We start from the raw sequence: 21,544 nt of genomic DNA, 5'->3' as shown, positions 1-21,544 counted from the left end.
CACAGTAATCTCTCTCACAGGCTGTGGAACCTGCCTCCCTGATTAGAGGCAAACGGCGACAGGCCCTTACCTCTCTCTTCACCTCACACTAGAGCTCTGACAACTTTTCTCTCCGTGTCCCCCTCTCCGTCCTTTCTCATTTGGACGCCTACAGCCGTGGCGCTCCGCGCCTCCCGGACAACCGACCCGCGGCGGCCGAAGGCCAAGCGCGGGGGGCGGGGTCCGAGGTCCGCGCGGCCGCTCGCCCCGGGGGAGGGTCGGGACGAGCCGGGACCACGCCCCTGAGTCCCGCACCACCCCCTCCCCTCGGGGCTCTCGTTTGTTTTCCATTTGAAACGTCCTCCTCTTCCTTCTCTTCTCTCCTGTCCCTCCTCTCTACTCCGCTCCGCCGGGAAAGTTAGACCCCGGGCCTGGCGTCGCGGGTGCGGAGAGGACATCGGGCCCGAGGTGAGTGGAGCCGGGGGCGGGCGAGGAAAGGGGTCCAGGAGGCTGGAGGGCCACCTGGGTGGTGAGGGGAGGCCGGAGCTGGCTGACGCAGAGGCGCGCGGCGTCCTGGCCTGGCGCTCGGCTGCCCCCTGCGCCGCGCGGTGCATCCTCAGGTGGTGCGGGAGTTGCCGGGCTCCAGGCGCGCGTCTGCCGGGAGACGCGGCGGGACAGACAGAGCCTCTTTCCAGCCGTGGGTTGGGGGTCGGGGCCCCCTGGACGTGAGCGGCTGCGGCGCCGGAATGAAAGCTGTTGGAAAGATCGTTCTGCAAAAGCAAAAATGCGCTCTGGAAGAGTTGGCTGCGCTTCCCAGCCCTCCGGGTCTCCTTTCTAGGGCGTTGCTGGGGGCCGCCCTCGCCACCCGAGGGTCTCTGTCCCGCAGGCCGGGTCCTGCCTGATCCGACTCCCCTTGCGTTTCTCGCAGACATTCCCTCGGCGCTGCACTCAGGTACTCCCTCCAGGTGGATTCGCAGGTAAGAGCGTTTGCGGTTACTTTACGAATTTGGCGGGCGGGGGGGCGGGGGTTACAGGAGAAAACCCTGCTCTCATTTTAAAAATGCAGACAAACTGGGGAGGTGTAATTTATTCTGGGGTGTACTTATGATGTTTCTGTAAAAATTAAACGTTTGTGTTTCAAGACTTGGATTTTCCTTTCATTTATTTTCCGGTATTCTTATCTTAGGATCTACAGTTCAGTTGAGTTCTTTATTCTATACTTTATTCTATATAATTAAAATGTAGCTACCAAAACGAGTACAGGTGAAGCTATTAGGCATTAAGATTGATTTATACATATATAAAAGATTGATTTCCCACCTACTTAAGAGTATGAATTTGGGGCGCCTGGGTGGCTTAGTGGGTTAAGCTTCTGCCTTCAGCTCAGGTCATGATCTTAGGGTCTTGGGATTGAGCCCCGCATCGGGCTCTCAGCTCAGCGGGGAGCTTGCTTCCCTTTCTCTCTCTGCCTGCCTCTCTGCCTACTTGTGATCTCTCCCTCTCTTAAATAAATAAAAAAATTTTTAAATGTTTTTAAAAAGTATGAATTTAATATTTTACTCCATGGTCTTGGTTAATTTTGAAATACTGGCGTCATTTCCATTAGATTGGAAAAGCGAAGAATGACCCTCATGACATTCTGTGATGTTGTTGTTAATTGTATAGGGCAGTGATATCAGGCAAGGGACCATTAACATTCTGACTAGGAAAAAAAAAATAAAAAAACTAAGTTACCTCTTTTTACACATCATGTGTTTATGTATCTTGAATGTCTGTAGGAGGCAATTAAAAATATCCTAGAAAAAGAATTGAGTGAAGTGCCCAGTTGCATCTAACATATCAATAGATGTTACATTAAAAAAGTACAATTGAACAAAATAAAACATTCAATTTATCCTGAAACAACATGAAATTGAAAACTTATTTAAAAAAAGGTCAAACTTGGGGCGCCTGGGTGGCTCAGTGGGTTAAGCCGCTGCCTTCGGCTTAGGTCATGATCTCAGGGTCCTGGGATGGAGCCCCGCATCGAGCCCCGCATCGGGCTCTCTGCTCTGCGGGGAGCCTGCTTCCTCCTCTCTGCCTACTTGTGATCTCTGTCTATCAAATAAATAAATAAATAAAATCTTAAAAAAATAAAAATAAAAATAAAAAAAGGTCAAACTAGATGGTGAAAATACAATGAATGTGTAAGTAAAAATGCAATAAAATATATTTTTCTAAAGATATAATTATTTAAGAGAATATATAAATTGAATAGATTCCTAATTGAATTTTTTTTTGTTTCTAAGTCAACTGTTAAGCCCATGTGGAAAAACAGTAGTATGTTTTACTACATAATAAAGGGTATTATCAAGGTATAGTGATTAAAAGACAATGGAATAAGGAATAGAACAGACAAGACAATGAAACTGAAGAGATAGATTTAAGAATAAAGGAATGCTGTCATTTTATAAACATACATTTTTTTAAATTATTTTTATTAACATATAATGTGTTGTTTGCTCCAGGGGTACAGGTCTGTGAATCATCAGTCTTAACACATTTCACAGCACTCACCATAGCAGTCCCCTTCCCAGTGTTCATCACCCAACCACCCAATCCCTCTCCCCCACTTCCCAGCAACCCTCAGTTGGTTTTCTGAGATTAAGAGTCTCTTAGGGTTTGTCTCCCTCCCAATCCCATCTTGTATAAACATTTCAAATCATGTGGTGGGGAAGAAATGACATGTAATCGATCATGCTTAAATAATCAGGTATTTATTTGAGAAAACTAATACTAGAACTGGAACTTTCTTACTCTTAGCACACAAATGTAACCTAGATGACTTATTAATTTTAATCTAAAGATTTGAAACCTGAAAGTAAAAGGGGAAAACCTAAGTGAGTATTTGTGAATTTGGCATGTGGGTGATGAGGTTGATAAAAAACCTACAGCCTATTTAGGGACATGCTTACTAACAGTTCTTATTCAGAAAACATACAAATAGGGGAATTGTTAACAGAAAAAGAGCTAATTATATTAGTATGCCTAGAACTCTAATCAAGATTTTTAAAATCAACAGTCAATTTGAGGACGTAAAGAGTCAGTTCAAAGCAAGAGAAATGCAAATGGGAAGCATTAGTCAGATTAATTATCCGAAGTGCAATTAAAGTAAGAGTTTTTGTGTATGTTACTGATTTTGAAAGTCTGATAATATTCAGTATTGTTGATAATGTGATAAGACAAATACAGTCTAACAAACTCTCAGTGGAGATGTATTGATAAAGCTTTTTTATGGCGATAACTATTAAACTTTTCAAATACTCAGTTATTGGAATTTATCATTCTCTTAAGCATGCAAGTAAAAATCTGTGTCAAAGATGTTCGCAGTAGTATTGTTGGTAATACAGAGAACTTGGAAACAGTTTCATAACCGTTGGTTGGGATTTGGTTACATAATTTATGGTACATCCAAAGGTGGTTTAATGTATAGTTTAAAACATTTGATAGCTCTAAATGTTCTAAAGTGGAAATATGTCCAAATTTTAATATACATTGGAACACAAAAAACAAGCTGAAACAGTATATATAAAAATAGAATATATACAGTAACAACATTTTTGTAAATGATGTAGAACTAGACTAAATTATATTATGTGTTTTCATGTTCTTCTATAATATATATGTGTCTAAGAGAAAAGTGATGTTGTTATAATGGGAAAAATAATAAAGTAATAAATAATAAAGATCCTGGAAGTGTATAGTAATTTATATAGAATAATTCCTTTCTGGATATATTAGTTGTCATTCAATGTAGAAAAAATATATTTTCTTTCATAAAGCTTTTTATATTGTTCTCTTTATTTACTTTATTTTTGAATGTCCTCTTTCAGCTTCTGCCTTTGAAAAATCCCTTCCTTTATCTCCTTCTTTAATATTGAGTGCTATGGGGATGCCTGGGTGGCTCAGTCGGTTAAGCCACTGCCTTCGGCTCAGGTCTTGATCCCAGGGTCCTGAGATTGAGTCCCGCGTCCGGCTCCTTGCAGTGGGGAGCCTGCTTCTCTCTCTGCCTCTGCCTGCCACACTGCTTGCTTGTACTCTCTATCTCCCACTCTGACAAATAAATAAATAAAATCTTTAAAAAAATATATTGAGTGCTATGATGTTTCTTAGAGACACACAATTGAAAACTTTTGCCTGAGGGATTTCACAGCCTGTTAACTTTCTTACAAACAAAAAAATGCAGGAGTGTTCATGTTCGTTATGTATTTCAGCAGCAGTGTACTAAAATGAAAATTAACCTTTACGGTACTTCAGGATGAGAGACAGATGTTTAAAAGGAAAAATAAAATTGGACTACAAGAAGTAAATGCCTCTGTAGTAGCTTTTTGAGTAGGATAGTTTCTTAACTCTAGCTGTGTGACAGCAACTTACTAAGTTTCCACGGTGTGGAACAGAATGACTAAATTCTTCACAGTCATTGGACTTAAATTCATTCATATTGAGCCCACTCAACTATCCAGTTCCCTAGTAACCAAGAAACCCAAAAAGTTAATCAACACAATTATACATACTTACAAGAGCCAAGATTTTGGCTTAAAGTCTATAAAGACTTAGAAGTGTATGTAAAACATTTCAACTTCAGTGAACTAAATAGTTACAGATACATTACAAGAGAGTATGTTGTCAGTTTTATTTTTATTCTTTTTCAGTTCAGATTATAGAATCTATTAGATGATATTCCTTATACAAGAAGGAGAATGTATCACTTAAAAGTTTTACAGCGTATTTTGGATTTCTTTTGAACTTCAGAAGAGATTTACTTAGGTTTACTAATGAGGTTTGAGAAAAAATTTAGATAGGTATTGCATTAGTAAATTGAAGATTTAGTTTATTAAGATATGATTCCTTTCGAAGATGGATTTTTACTTGGGAAAGAGAGGGCATAGATCTGTAGTTATAGATGGGTGGAAGTGTGGTGAGGAGTATATCAATCACTTGGGAAGTGGTTTCAAGCCTCATACACTTAGAGAAAGAAGTCCCCTAGCTTTTTGGTTCTTAGAGTGTGATACTAAACTAGCAATGTCAGCATCACCTGGTCTGATATGCTATATGGCATATTTGGAATGGTTCCAAATTTCTTTTATACACCTCATTCCTCCTCTTTTTCTTTTTAAAGATTTTATTTATTTATTTGAGAGAAAGAGAGGGAGAGTACAGAGAGAGAAGCAGACTCCCCACTGAGCAGAGAGCCCAATGCAGGGTTCCTCCCCAGGACCCTGAGATCATGACTTGAGCCAAAGGCAGATGCTTAACCCTCTAAGCCACACAAGCACCACCCCCTCCTTCCTCCTTGAGAATATTGTACTTGATTGCTAAACTACAGAATTTTGTGTGGGAAGGAACTTTGGAAATCAGTTTGCTCAAACCTTCATGCTTATATACCTAGCACATTTTTATTTGTATGTGTTCTATGTGACTAAAGTTCTCTTTACAAAATATTTGCTTAGTTTTTTCAGTTTCAAAGTGATGAAAATTTTGTAGTATTTACATTCACGAGAACAAACTGGACCATATTATTTAATAACATTTAGCAAATTTGACCTTCTTAAATATTGTTAATATTGGATTAAGAAGGCAGAGAAACCCTGCATTTATTTTGGAAATGTTAACATCAAATGATGAGTTAGTATTTGGAAAATTTTTGTAGGAAAATTGCATATCCTATAATCTTTTAAAAATTTCTACTATGTCAACTAACTTTGAGTAGCATTTTAGCAAAAGTTAAAAAAACTTTATTTAATGTCATAATCAAAGAATATTTACTTTAAAAATACCCTTAGCAACTCAATCCAGCTAAAAAAATCTGCACAAAACACCACTATTGTATTCAGCTGTAGAAAGTCTTAATTTTATTTCAATTTTATTATCTTAGTTGTTTTTGTACCGTTTTAATATTGGAGGTTTATATGCTCATAAAAGTTTTGAAAAGTTTTCCCAGTAGAAAAGAAATAAAAGATCTGCAAATTTGATTATGTCCCAGATTTTTGGAATCATTTTCTTAGTTGTTTGTAATATGTGCATATGCATACTATGTTTCTATATTTGAATAATTAAATATTCCCAGTAGAAATGTATTTTATCCCTTTACTTAATTTTTTTTTTCTTTCTGATGGCAGTGTTAGACCTTTATCCAAGGAAGGCTAATAAGATATTTTTAAACAGGTGATGACTTTATTGAGGCACGATGAGGTGGATTTTGCTGGATTCAGGATACTGTTTGCATTGTGATACGTGTGGAAAGTCCTTAACCTATGTATGCAGTGTTTTTACAGAATATTTCATTATTGTGAGAAGAATTGACCCCACACAGAATCTAATATATGATCATTGCAATAGCTAAATCCCAGAAAGCTATTGACTTTGATAAATTTACCATGGGACAATCACATTTTTAAGGGGAGAAGGAAATTGTCTGTTAATATTGTGAAGTGGTTCTCCAAATGTAAATGTAAATCAGTCAGTTTGCAAGTAGATAATAAAATATGGTATCAGTAGTATTTCAGCTACCTGAGGAAATTGTATTAACTGTAATTGAAACCCACACATGAGGTTGTTCTTTGGGGAAATTGCTATATGAATAACTTTCAGTTTATAAAATCCTTGGAAAATATATATACTTCTGGGAGTTCACCACATTCATGACCTATTTTTATCATTCAGTTCGAAATATTTTCTTATTTCCCTTGAGATGTCTTTTTTTAGTATGGATTATTTAGAAGTATATTGTTTTTATTTCTAAGTGGTTGGAAATTTTGCCATTACTCTTCAGTTAGTGATTTCCGGCTACATTATAGTTTCGTCAGAAAACACACTTTGATTGATTTTAATCTTTTGTAATTTTTTTTAAAGATTTAACTTATTTGAGAGAAGGTGAGCGAGCACACGCTGCAGAGTGGGGGAAAGGGGCAGAGGATGAGGGAGAAGCAGACTCCCTGCTGAGCGCAGAGCCCACAATGGATCTTGATCCCAGGACCCTGAGATCATGACCTGAGCCGAAGGCAACCACTTAACCAAATGAGCCACCCAGGCGCCTTGTAATTTTTTTTTTTTTAAGATTTTATTTATTTATTTGACAGAAAGAGATCACAAGTAGGCAGAGAGGCAGGCAGAAGGAGAAGGAGAAACAGGTTCCCCGCTAAGCAGAGAGCCCGATGCGGGGCCAATCCCAGGACCCTGACATCATTACCTGAGCCAAAGGCAGAGGTTTAACCCACAGAGCCACCCAGGTGCTCCCACCTTGTAATTAAAAAAAAAAAAAATTCTTTGTAATTTTTAAAGGTTTGTTTTATGACCCAGAATATAGTCTGTCTGGGTGAAGTTTCCATGTGTTGAAGAGAACGGGTATTCTGATGTGGTTGAGTGGAGTATTCTATCAATATTGCTGTTGGTTGATATTTTAGTTGTTCAGTATCATTGCTGATTATCTCTCCACTGGTGCTCTAGATTACTGAAGAAGGAGCTAAGTGTTCAAGTCTCCTGCGATAACTGGAGACTTGTCTGTTTCTCCTTTCAGTGCTGTCAGTGTTAGCTTCATGGGTTTTGAAGCTGTATTATCAGGTGCAGTGATGTTTAGGATCACTGTATCTTGTTGGTTTGACTCCTACTTTTAAATGCTGGCCCTCTGATAATTTTATTTGCTCCGAAATCTACTTGTGGGATATTAATCAGCTATTTTTCTTTTATTAACCTTACTGAGATACAGTTTACTATCATATAGTTCACTTACCTGAAGTTTAGTGCTTTTTACTGTACTCAACGGAGTTTCGCAGTCCTCACTACAGTCTAATATTAGAAGATTTTCATAATTCCAGAAAGAAACTCATGCCCAATAGCAGTCACTCCGCATTCCTGTCACTATTCCTCCAGCCCCTAGGAACCACTAATCTCCTTTCTGTCTTTATAGACTTGCTATTCCGGACAGTTCATGTAAAAGGAATCAGACAGTATATGGTGTTTTGTGACAGACTTTTTAATGTTTTCAAAGTTCATTCAAGTTGTATGTATTAGACTTTATTACCATTTACGGCTGAACAATATCCCATTGTGAGGATATACCACTTTTCAAAGTTTATCCCTTCAACAGTTTATGGACATTTGGGTTGTTTCCATTTTGGGGCTGTTTCAAATAATGCTGCTATGTGCACATTGTGAAAATGTTTGTTTTTATTTCTCTTCAGTATGTATCTAAGAATAGAATTGCTATCATATGTTTAACTGTATTAACCATATTAAACTCTATGTTTAATCTTTCAAGGAACTGCCAGACTGTTTTCTGGAGCAACTGCACCATTTTGCATTTCCCCCATCAGTGAATGAGGGTTTTCCAGTATCTCCCCGTATTTGCTGACACTTGTTATTGTTTGTCTTTTTGATTATAGCTATCATAGTAGATGTGAAAAGTTGATGGTAGTTTTGATTTGCATGCCTTTGATGGCTAATGATGTTGAGGATCTTCTTATGTCCTTATTGGCATTCATGTATCTTCCTTGGAAAAGTGTCCAAATCCTATTTTTAGTTGGGTTATTTGTCTTTATTAATTGAGTTCTGAGTGTTCTCCCTATATTCTAGATAAAAGTCCCTTATCAGATATACAAATATTTTATCTCATTCCGTGGATTTTTTTTTTTAATTTTCCTGATGGTATTCTTTGAACCATAAGCTTTTAAAATTTTGTTGGAAGTCCAGTTTACTTATTTCTTTTTTGCTGTTGCCTGTGCTGTTGGTGTTATATCTGTGAAACCATTGCCTAACCCAAAGTGATGATGATGTGCTCCCATTTTTCTTCTAAAATCTCTTAGTTTTACCTTTTACACTTAGGTTTATGGTCCATTTTCACTTAATTATTTTGTATGGGATGTTGTAGGGGTCCAAATTCATTCTTTCTATATAGATAACACAGTTTTCCCAGCAGTTTGTTGAAAAGACTATTCCTTCCTCATTGACACCTTGGGTCTTGGCACCCAATTCTGTTTCACTGGTGTGTATGTCTAACATAGGCCAGTATTACACTATTTGGATTACTGTAGCTTTGTAGTAAGTTTTATTTATTTATTTATTTGTTTGTTTGTTTTTAATAATTTTTTTCAAATTTTTATTTAAATTCTATTTCGTTAATATACCGTGTAATATTGGTTTCAGGAGTAGAATTTAGTGATCCTTCACTTACATATAACACAGAGCACAAGTGCCCTCCTTAATACTCATCAACCATTTAGCCCATTCCCTGCCTACCTCCTGTCCATCAACCCTCAGTTTGTTCTCTGTAGTTAAGAGTCTCTTATGATTTGCTTCCCTCTCTTTTTTTTTTCCCCTTCCTCTATGTTCATCTGTTTTATTTCTTCAATTCTACATATGAGCGAAATCATACGATATTTGTCTTTCTCTAACTGACTTATTTTGCTTAGTGTGATACAGTCTAGTTCCATCCACATCATTATAAATGCAAGATTTCATTTTTTGATGGCTGAGTAATTATACACATACATACATACATACCACACCTTCTTTATCCATTCATCAGTCAGTGGATATTTGGACTCTTTCCATAATTCAGCCATTGTTAATAATGCTGCTGTAAACATCAGGGTGCATGTGGTGCCCCTTCAAATCAGTATTTTTGTATCCTTTGGGTAAATAGTAGTGCAATTGCTGGGTCATAGGGTAGCTTTATTTTTAACTTTTTGAGGATCCTCCACACTGTCCAGAGTGGCTGCACCAGTTCACATTTCCACCAATGGTGTAAGAGGGTTCCCCTTTCTCTACATCCTCATCAGCATCTGTTGCTTCCTGTGCTAATTTCAGCCATTCTGACAGGAGTGAGATGGTATCTGTTGTGGTTTCGATTTGTATTTCCTTGATCATGAGTGATGTTGAGCATCTTTTCATGTGACTTGACCATCTGGATGTCTCTTTGGAAAAACTGTAGTAAGTTTTAAAATCAAGAAGTGTGAATCCTCCATCTTTGTTCTTTGTTTTTAAGATTATTTTGGCTTGTTATAGTTGTCTTTTGTTTGTTTTGAATTTTATGTTTAGCTTGTCAATTCCATCTTTGTTCTTTGTGTTTAAGATTATTTAGGCTTGTTATAGTTGTCTTTTGTTTGTTATGAATTTTATGTTTAGCTTGTCAATTCCTTAAAAAAGGCAACTTTGATTTTGATAGAGATTATGTTAAATGTATAGTTGAAATTGTGGAGTATTGTCATCTCAACTGTGTACTTTTATTTAAATCTTATTTGATTTATTTCAACAATATTTTTTAGTTTTCAATACACAGATTTTATACTTTTTCATTGAATTTATTCCTGCATGTTATTTTTTAATACTTTTGTAAATGGAATTGGTTTATTTGTTTGACTCATTGCCAGTGTATAGAAGACATCTGATTTTTGCATATTGATTTTATGTCCTGCCACATTGTTCAACTTGCTTATTTGTTCTAATAATTTTTAGCAGTTCCTTGCGAATGTCTATTTGTAAGATCTTTCACTTTCTTCATTCCTAATCTCAATACCTTTTGTTATTATTTTTTTTCTAACCTAACTGGCTAGAAGTTCTAGTACAGGAGCACTTGGGTACCTCAGTCAGTTAAGTCAGTTAAGCATCTGCCTTGCACTCAGGTCATGATCCCGTGGCTTTGGGTTGGAGCCCTGTGTCCAGGCTCCCTGCTCAGTGAGAAGTCGACTTCTCCCTCTCTGTCTGCGCTCCCAACCCTACTTGTGCTCTCTCTCTCTCTCTCTTTTTCCCAAATAAATAAAATCTTAGTATATGTGCTGCCGAAGCGAGCACCCAAATAAATAAAATCTTAAAAAAAAAGAAAATAGAAGTTCTGATGCCATTGAATTAAAGAGATGATAGTGGACATTCTAGTCTTACTCTTTGGTCTTAGGGAGAGCACATTCAGTCTTTCTCCATGGAGTATAATCTTAATCATGACACATTTAGTAGATGCTTTTTTATCAGATTAAAGAAGGTTCATTCCATTTCTAGGTTGTCCACTGGTGGTATATGTTTGTTTGTTTGTTTGTTTGGTAAGGAAAAGGTACAGAATTCTGTCAAATACTTTTCTGCATCTATTGAGCTGATTGTGGTTTTTTTTTATTATTATTATTTAAACATTCCTTGATTTTTGTATGTTAAACCAGTGTCTTATTACTGTTATAACTCCCACTTGGTCATGGTATAGACATCTTTTTATATGTTGCTGTATTCAGTTTCCTAGTGTTGAGAATTTTTATATCTATAGTCATAAGGGATTTTAGTGTAGCTTTCTTTTCTTGTGAGGTCTTTGATTTTGATATCATGGTCATAGTGACTCGTAGAATGATCTGGGATATGTTCACTTTTGTTTTTTAAGAAGAGTTTATGAAGGATTAGTATTTTTTATTAAGCATTTGGTAGAATTCACCAAAGTGAATCTGTGTCTGAGATCTCTGTGGGAATTTGATTACTAATTCAATCTCTTGTTATGATTCTATTCAGGTTTTCTTTTTCTTCTTCAATTAGTTTTGGTAGATTATATCTCTAATAATTTGTCCATTTTATCTAGTGTATTTAAGTTTTTGATATGTGGTAGTTCATATTATTTCTTTTTTTTTTTAGAAGTTTTTTTTTTTTTTTTTAAGATTTTGTTTGTTTATTTGACAAAGAGAGAGAGATCACAAATAGGTAGAGAGGCAGGCAGAGAGAAAGAGGGAAGCAGGCTCCACGCTGAGCAGAGAGCCCAATGCGGGGCTTAATCCCAGCACCCTGAGATCATGACCTGATCTGAAGGCAGAGGCTTAACCCACTGAGCAGCCCAGGCACCCCACATTATTTCTTTATAATTCCTTTTTTCACTGTATAGTTGACAGCAATATGCCTCCTTTTGTTTATGATTTTAGTAATTTGAGTCTTCTCTCTTTTTTTATTCATTAGTTCAGCTAAAAGTTTGTCAGTGTTGTTGATCTTCTCAAAGCAAAAATGGTTTTTGTTCACTTTTTTTTCTATTTTCTGTTTTTTTTCTTTCTACTTGAATTTTTACTATTTCTTTTCCTTCTGCTTCTTTTGGTTTTAATCTGTTAATTGTTTTTTTATTTTCTTAAAGTGGAAGATTGGGTTATTGATTTGAGAGCCATTGTTTTAAAAACATGTGCATTAACTAGTATAAATTTAGGTCTAAGCATGGAGCTAGCTGCATTTTATAAGTTTTTGGCATTTTGTATTTTCATTTTCATTGATCTCAAGGCATTTTCTAATTTTCCTTGTGAATTTTTTTGCTAATTTGTTGCTTATTGAGAAGCATATTGTTTAATTTCCATGTATTATGAACTTGCCAAATTTCGTTCTGTTTTTGATTTCTAAATTTAATGTCATTGTTTTCAGAGAAGATTTTATATGATTTCAGTCTTTTAAGGTTTATTGATGTTTGTTTCATGGAATGATGCATGATCTATCTTGGAGAATGATCCATGTACACTTGAGAAGTATGTAGTCTGGTATTGTTGGATGCGGTGTTCTATCAATGAGTATTAGATTTAGTTCATAAAAATGGTCAGGTCTTCTGTTTCCTTATTGATTTTCTGCCCAGTTGCTCCATTCATTATTGAAAATGGGATATTGAAGTCTCAAACTATTGTCGTTGAATTGCCTGTTTCTTCCTTTACTTCTGCCCAGTTTTGCTTGTGTATTTTGTGGCCCTCTTGTTATGTACACATATATATATAATTGTTCCATTTTCCTGGTGAATTGATCTTTTTATTAGTGTGAGATATCTTCTTTGTCTCCTATAATAGTTTTTGTCTTAAAGTCGATAGCCACTGTACTTTTGGGTTAGTACTTGCTCACATGGTATTTACCTTTTGATTCATTTACTTTCAACCTGTGTTGTTTTTTTTTTTTTAATCTAAACTGTACCTCTTATATACTACATATAGTTGGGCCATTTTTTTTTCCTTTTATACCCATTCTGCCAATCTTTGCCTTTGATTGAATTGTTTAATCCATGCCTATTAGGGTAGGATTTATGTCAGACATATTCTTTAAATTTTTTAATTTGAGTATAATGAACACACAGTGTTACACTAGTTTTGGGTGTACAGCACAGTGATTCAACATCTCTATGAGTTATGTTATGCTCACCAAAAATGTAGCAACAGTGTCACCATACACCTCTATTGCAGTGTCACTGGCTATATATCCTTATGCTGTGCCTTTTATTCCTGTGACCTATGCATTCCATAACTGGAAGCATGTATTTCCCACTCCACCACACCCATTTCTGCCCATCCCCCAACCCCCTTCCCTCAGGCAGCCATCAGTTCTCTGTATTTATAGGTATGATTTTTGCTTTTCGTTAACTTGTTCTGTTTTTTAGATTTTACATGAGTGGAATCATATGGTTTTCATTTTTCTCAGTCTGACATATTTCACTTAGCATCATACCTTCCAAGTTCATCCATGTTGTTGCAAATGGCAAGAGCTCATCCTTTTTTATGGCTGCATAATATTCTGGTGCCGCACGTGTGTGTGCGCACATGCACGCATGCACGCACTTATCACATCTTCTCCATCCATTCATCTACTGATGGAGACTCAGCTGCTACTTGTTTTCAGTTTGTCTTAACATTCCAGCTTTCTTTTACATGTTTGCTTGGTATGTCTTTTCTTTTTCCTTTTAGTCTACTTTATCATTACATTTGAATAAATTTCTTTTAGAGAGCATGTTATTAGATCATTTTAAAAATCCATTTATCGATTTTGATAATATATGTCTCTTTTTCAATATATTTAGTACGTTATATTTAATGTAACTTGCTGTATTTGAATATACTTTATACTTGCTTGTTTTCTTTTTCATTCTTCTATGTCTCATTTCCTGTCTTTTTTTTTTTTAGCAATTCAGTCTTTTTATAGTATTTAATCTGTTATTTGTTCTGAATTATATCTTTTGAGTAGTGCTTTTAGTGGTGGCTCTCAACACGTGAGTTGAGACCTTTCTGGTCTTTTGTACATATGTACTGTATCCTGGATATTGTATTTTGAATATTATGTTTAAAGATTCAGAGTCTTATTTAGAAGCTATGCAGGAAATTGATTTTCTCATTGTTTTGTCAGACAGTTGACTCCTTTGGGTTCAGGTCCTAGGTTCTGCCAGACTTCTGTATGTTGTGATTTGAATGTCAGTTTTCATTTTTATGAAACATTGGTCATGCTATTTAGATCTCTTTTGCAGTCCAGCAGCCAATCTGACACCTGGACTGTGGTCTTCCTTCAGTTCTCAAAGTTTTTGTTAAGATCAGATCCATGCATGCATCACTTAGGGATGAACCCAGAAGTTTATAAATAACTTTACTAGGACACTTTCTGAAGCTTCTTCTTTACTCTAATCTTTTTATTAGCTTTCTGGGCCTCTCCTTTTCAATTTTTGGGCCAGAAAAAAAAAATGTTTTATTTACTTTTTTGTTGCTGTGTACTTCCCACAAATGAATTTGTATATGAGACCCAGTTATAGGAGGACAGAGACAAAAAAGAAACAAAGGGAAGAGTTTCTCCCCATCCTTTTGGGACCACAGCTCCTTATATCCAGAGGAAGATTCCCCCAGGCATCTCTGAGCCTCTTTGGATACAATCACTCCTTTCTCCACAGTGGAATTTCCAGGGATTTGGGACATGAGGAAGTGAGAAAAAGAAAAAATATTGAGAAACTCTCTCTTTCTGAACTTTAGGAATTCCTCTACCCCCTGCTTCCTCTGGAGTTTTCTCTGCCCCGGTGCCTACCATTCCTACCATGTTTTAAACTGCTTTAAAACCTATCAGGGCAGGGATACCAGATGAAGATTAGGAACCTGATTCAGGTTTGGCCTTCTCCCATGCTCTTGCATGGCATTTCTAGAGTCTTCAAATAGCTACCTAATCCTTCTGTCTGGGCTAATTCATGGCATTCATTGGGAGAGATAGGGTACAATAGGTTTACTAGATCTTACCCAGAACTGAAACAGGTGATCTGTTGCAAATTTTTTTTCTCTGGGCTCAGAATTTCTTTCTAAATGATACATATATTCCCCAAACCTTATAAAATGGGAGGTGAAAGGGAGCTCAGTAGAAGGGCCTGTTTTCATATTATAGAGTGTGGTAGCAGGAGAGTTGGGCGATTTGAAGGCAATGTGAGGGTGGTGAGATAGGAGAGACAGCGCAGCAAGAATACAGAAGGCAATTTTCAGTGGGATTTAGAAAAGTAGTCTGGCCTCTGATGAGGGTATTTGAAACCATAGTTTCCCCAGGTCATAAAACTGACCTTTAACAGGTTATTTAAACTCTGAGATTCTCTTTCCTTACCTGTGTAATGGAAGTCATAATATCCACTTCACTCAAAATATACAAAGTTCCTGACACCTCCTAGATAATTAGTAAATGATATCTAAAATTGTAACCTAGTGAAACTGTTTTAAATGTATTTTATTGGTTTATTTGGGGTCTTAATTAATCAGTGGTAACCTCACAGTTCTCTACAGCTAACTGCTTCTATAAATAGTACCCTAAATTTCCTCTAAAAAGTATAAAAATTTTTCAATTAAAAAGAATCATGTCTTCTATTTGGCCTCATTCCAGTTTGTTTTACATTGGAATGTAATGATGGCTTATCTGTTTGAGAATTTGGAAACATGACTGGTTTGCTTATTTCCAGCTCTGTGGTTTAGTATTATGATATATTTAAGTATATAAATAACATATAATAGATGTAAATATACGATATATATATACAGTGTAGGTAAGTAGTATGAAAACTTACCATTTTCAGTTGTTTCCATGTAGCAGGGTTGTAGAAGTAGTATGTGGCCAAGAGAATTACATTTTATAGTTTATGAGAACAATGTAATAATACAGACTAATGCAAAAGTGACAAAAATATGCATATTGGGGCGCCTGGGTGGCTCAGTGGGTTAAGCCGCTGCCTTCGGCTCAGGTCATGATTTCAGGATCCTGGGATCGAGTCCCGCATCGGGCTCTCTGCTCAGCGGGGAGCCTGCTTCCTCCTCTCTCTCTCTCTGCCTGTCTCTCTGCCTACTTGTGATCTCTCTCTGTCAAATAAATAAATAAAATCTTTAAAAAAAAATGTGCATATTAAGGGAACTATCTCCATGTGGATCAGCTAACATTCAAAAAGCCCTTACATAAAGAAATTTAACTTAATTCTAAATTTATTTAGAATACACAACAGCCTTTTCTTTTTAATCCAGAGGAACTGATGCATGTAAAGTATGTTACCCTGTGATCTGTCATGATCCAGAATATGTAGGGAATTAATATAAGCAAAAATTTCTTCCAGCAGTGATTTATAATCCATAAAACTTTAGCTGAGCCAAAATAGATGGATTAATATAAATGTATCACCATTACTGTAAGAACATTTCAAAGACCACACCCACCCATGTATGAAATGAATTTCATATTCAAAAAGAAGCATATTTGAACTAGTTGTTTCTATCTGTTAATTCTACTGTCTATCACCAGAAACAGGGAAAAGTAGCTCATTAGATTGTATTTATTTTTCTCTTGTTTCTACACTCCATCCACCCTACTGCAGAGGTGGGTTCACCAGAAGAGTTCTGGTGCGTCTGCAGTTATGGATAAGAGGAAGGCACGGGTGTAGCAGCAATGTGCTGTAGCCTGGGGGGCACTGGATTACTGGCCAGTTGCTGACAGTACTTCTTAATGGCTGTGCAACCCTGGGGAAAAGACTTCAAATAGCATTTCTGTACCTTAGTTTCCACCTCTGTTATAGTACCTCTCATAAAGCTTTTTATGAAATTACTATCTGTATACTGCCTGTAAAGAGATCTTTAAAGTGTTTTCATTAAATACAATTTAAAGAAAAAAGAGATCATCAATAATCAGATATTGATTTGGTATATTAGCCATAAAAATAATAATCAGTTCTTGGACATCCCAGCCTTTTTCATCCATTAATGGGAGCTTTATAAAAAAAAAAAAAAAAAAAAAAGCAAAGGAACACATAATAAGTTTAGTGAATTTACTACAAAAAATATAATTAAACTCTAAATGTGTAAGATTTAGGGAGACTTAGCAGCCTTATATTTGGATGGTCCAGTCAAATCTGGTTTGAATTAGTCTGTTCACCAGCAGTGATTTCCCAGAGGCAACCCCTGAACATGTGTGTTAATTTGGATTTTCTTTCAGAAGGGTAGAGCTATTTTAATATTCAATCCAAAATCCATAAGCAAGCGAAATAGAAACACAATGCACCTGTTGCCTCTAAACCTCCAATTTTGGGGGGCTCTTTCTCTTGGCATCCTTCAAATTTCCATTTGTCTTGGTCTTGCCTCATTCAAAGAAGTGAATAAAAGTTTTATGTTTTAAGTACCAAGAGATATTTAAAGGGTCACTTAAAAAAGGAAGAATCAACAATCCTTTTGAATGCGTAAATAAAAGTTCCTTCCATACAGGTGTGAGTACCTGCTATTTTGTAATATTTTCACATGAGTGATTCTCTAAGATCTGTAAGGCACCATATCAGTTAAAATTTCTCTTTGAGGAAACACAGTATTTTTAATATTTATTGAATTAAGAATTGTGTTTATGGCATGGTAATACAAAAGAAATTTTTCACTTAGCAAATTGGCCAAGTTTAAAGGGAAGTAATATGTATTAACACTGAGATGGTCACTCCCATAATTTGGGTTTAAACTGAAGGAGCCTTGCTAGAAAGAAAATAATTTGGCAGACTGTTCCCTAAGTTATAAAAACGTTCACCTATAGAACACAAATCCTTCTTAAATTATTTAATTATAAGGTGTGTGTACCAATCTTTATGTAAATGGAAATTTTATAATATTATTCACAGTACTAGAAAGGTGTGAACAATAAAAATGGAATAGTTTGAATAAGTGAAGATAGTCTTTGGTACCTTGCATTTAAACACATACATTTGTTAGTTCACAGTATTTCTAATATTTATTATAAAACCCCCCATGCATTCACACATATACAAGTCATGCACACATATACACTCACAGGACACCAATATTTTAAGAATAGTTGTTTTTGGAAGTTGGTTTAAGAGTTATGTTCATTTCTTTATACTCACCGATGTTTTACAAATGACGATGTTTTACTGTTGTGATGAGAAATATATATCTGTACCTCTATTTGTATTAGTTTAGCAACTCTTTCAAAAATCTAAGCACTAACCAGCCAAAATTAGCACAGACTCCACAAGTTTAAAGATTCAGTCCAGTAAGACTGCCACCACTGAAGATACCAGCCATAAGTTTCAGGGATCCCCAGGTCACCCACACTTCTGAGCAACTGGCTACAAATGTGGGGGTTCTCATCATGCTCTCAGATTTGATCATTCACTAGAATGACTCAAAGAATTCTAAGTACTGCATTTATAGTGCAGGTTTTATTATGTTAAAATCAGGACCAGTCAAGAAAAGAGACATGTTGGGTAAGATATGGTAGGGTTTCAGATTTGAAACTTTCATGCTTCTTTTCTGTGGAGTCAGAAAACTTCCCTTCCCAACATACTGATGTGTTGACCATCCAGAAGCTCACTCAAGCTTCATTGGCCAGAGTTTTTATTGGGGTTTCACTACATAGGCATGGTTACTTGACTTGATAACCAAGTCGTTGAACTAAGTCTCCAGCCCCTCTCATCTCCCCAGAGGTTATAAGTAAAATATAACATAGCTCAAAATATCACCCTCTTTTTTTTTTTTTTTAAGATTTTATTTATTTATTTGACAGACAGAGATCACAAGTAGGCAGAGAGGCAGGCAGAGAGGTGGGGGAAGCAGGCTCCTTGCTGAGCAGAGAGCCCAGTGTGGAGCTTGATCCCAGGACCGTGAGATCATGACCTGGGCGAAGGCAGAGGCCTAACCCCCTGAGCTACCCAGGTGCCCCAAAATATCACCTTCTTAGTTCACATGGTGATCTTTTGGCATGATCAGCCCCCAACCTGTGACATCTCCTTAGTATAAATTGAGGGGTGATCCAAGGGCCCACCATGATTAATAAAGACACTCCCATCACTTGGAAAATTCCAAGGTTTCAGAAGTTTCTCCCCAGAGCCTGGGACAAAGGCTAGACAAAATCTTCCATATACAGTAACACTGAGTTACATGTAACCACTGAAATTGAGTAGCCATTGCTTCCTATGGAAATGGAAGAAATGATTAATACATGAGAGATTAATAAAATCCTACCTAATAAATATTTTTTAAGCAAGGCATGTATACAATCCTAGGACTATTAGCACATTAACTTATATTTACCTAGCATGGATTATTGTGAAATAAGAGGTTTATAAAGTGTGCTTGAAAAATACCAACATTTACATTTATTAAGAGTTTCATCAAGGCTTTCAAATAAACCAAATGTAATATTACCTATATATTATCTCATTTGAAAATATGCCATGAAGTGCTACACTAATATAAATACTCAGTGTTTCATAATGCAGAATAATTTAAAAAATAACCTCAATATTTATATCTTGGAGAGGTAATGAATATTGCAATTTTTAGGAGGTATCTTTAATGTAGCTATAATTGTCTGCAATTTTTAAAGTCCATTACTAGATAAATCCATTCATCTGAATAACATAATTAATATCACTCCTACTAAAATCTAAAAGCAAATCCTGTAGACATGTAAGAAGTGCTCTAACTCATGTGTCTTTCATTTAGCTATGAATAGGAAAAAGCCCTCCAGCGATGCCTCCATTTTCTTTCTCCTGTTTCTTTCCAGTTTGAAACTCATTACCAACAGCGCTTCTAAAGTCATGTCTGCTAGAATGATACTCACTGCTAGTAGACAATGAGGAGTTATTGATGTCAGCTTGAAACCCAGGATGAAGTATTCACAGGGATGCTTAGTGATGCCTGTTAAATGGCTGAACGGCAAACAGCTCTTTTTTATGCGACACTTGAAGACAGACATTTATTCTTGGTCTCTTCACCAGCTGGTTTATTTTACCTAGTGATATTATAGTAATAGTGCGGGCTTGTTCAGGTTTTGCTGTGTGCCAGGCACTGTTTTAAAAGTACAGTGGGGGGTTGGGGACACCTGGGTGGCTCAGTCAGTTAAGCGTCTGCCTTTGGGCTCAGGTCATGATCCCAGAGTCTTGGAATCAAGCCCCACTTTGGGCTCTCTGCTCAAAAAGAAGCAGTGAGTCTGCTTCTCCCTCTGCCTCTGCCTGCCTCTCTGCCTGCTTGTGCTCTCTCTTTCTGTCAAATAAATAAAATAAATTCTTTAAAATAAAATTAAATTAATTTTAAAAAATGAAAGTGCTATCTGAATGTACCATGTCAATCTTTACAACAGTTCTGTGAAGTATGTAAAGTATGTTGTCCTGTGGTCTGTCATGATCCAGAATGTGTATTATGCTGCTCATGACACAGCAGATAACCCAGTAGCAGAACAGTCACTCCCAAGTCACACAGCCTTTAGGGGTACCTGGGATCCATGTATCTGAGCCACCGTTCATACTACCTGAAGTGTGCTGGCATACATCACCTGCCAGCCACCAAGTCTGCCCTCCTCCAAGTATTCCACCTTCTGTACAAAGGATATCATCTCCTAGCAGTTCCATGTTAAACCCAAATGGCCAGTTACAGGACCTAGCTGTTTTTCCTGCCCTTGGTCAGAAGCAGAAGAATTGTACAGTGACCTCCTGCTTTCTTTTCTGTCCTCTCACTGTTGGAAGGCACTGGAAACAGACAAAATCCAAGGTTTTAGTTTGCATATCCAGATCTCCAAGACTTCTGCCTAGAGAATTTCAAGATTATCACATGTCCAAAAGTCCCCTTGCCAAGAGGCCAGGACACATTCCAGGAAATACTCAAATGCAAAAAACTGGCCATTCTCAGTTTTGTGATTGAAGTTTCGAATATCCATGGTGTGGCTCTAGAGTCTGGTTTCACTGAACTTCGCTAGCGCGTCACTGTTTACAGGAGTGGAATTGAAGAGCAAGATACAGCACAGCTGCAGAGTTAGAAGCAGCCAGGGGCATCCCATGTAAATGCTCTCTTGCTGTGGAATGCAATTTACGGTGTCCGGGCTGCCTTGCAAAGCAGCAGACCACAGCTTCACCAACCTCATCCTCTCCAGCCCATGTCTCCTTTCCCTCTTTATTAGGTTCCAGTTGGCTTAGATTCCCCTGTATGCAGCTTAAGCCCTAAAAATGCAGAAGACTTTTGAAATTAAGAGCTCTTGGAACCATACCATGCTAACTTGTTGTGGAGAGACAGTTCAGTTTTCTAATCTGAATTCCATCTGTTGTAAAGCCAAACCCAGTTCCTTTTCAACCTGTGGCACTTTCTGTCCTTCCTGAGTGATTGGGAAATCTGAAAACAATCTACTGGATGTTAAGGGAGGATTAAGTTACAACATTCATGCTTGTACCAGCTGGAAATTATCCTGCCTTATGTAACGTTTTGGATAAAACTATATGGTAAATTTTATAACCAAGGGAAGAGAATTTGAGGTGGAAAAGGAAAAGAAACCATTACCTCAAAGGAGAGGG

General features: G+C 36.9%; 1 protein-coding gene across 1 annotated transcript in view; it reads left to right on the top strand.

Moving 5' to 3' along the window:
• The first annotated feature begins 419 nt into the window (after positions 1-419).
• PLSCR4 (phospholipid scramblase 4) overlaps positions 420-21,544 on the top strand; it is a 46,436-nt gene continuing 25,311 nt past the window's right edge. The window contains 2 exon segments of the mRNA XM_044251559.1: positions 420-447; positions 908-956. The gene's annotated coding sequence lies outside the window, so the exon portion shown is untranslated.

Source organism: Neovison vison, chromosome 6 (assembly GCF_020171115.1).
Source record: "Neovison vison isolate M4711 chromosome 6, ASM_NN_V1, whole genome shotgun sequence".
Classification (NCBI taxonomy): domain Eukaryota; kingdom Metazoa; phylum Chordata; class Mammalia; order Carnivora; family Mustelidae; genus Neogale; species Neogale vison.
The sequence above is the reverse complement of the archived record's forward strand: the minus strand, read 5'-3'. Positions and strand labels throughout refer to the sequence as shown.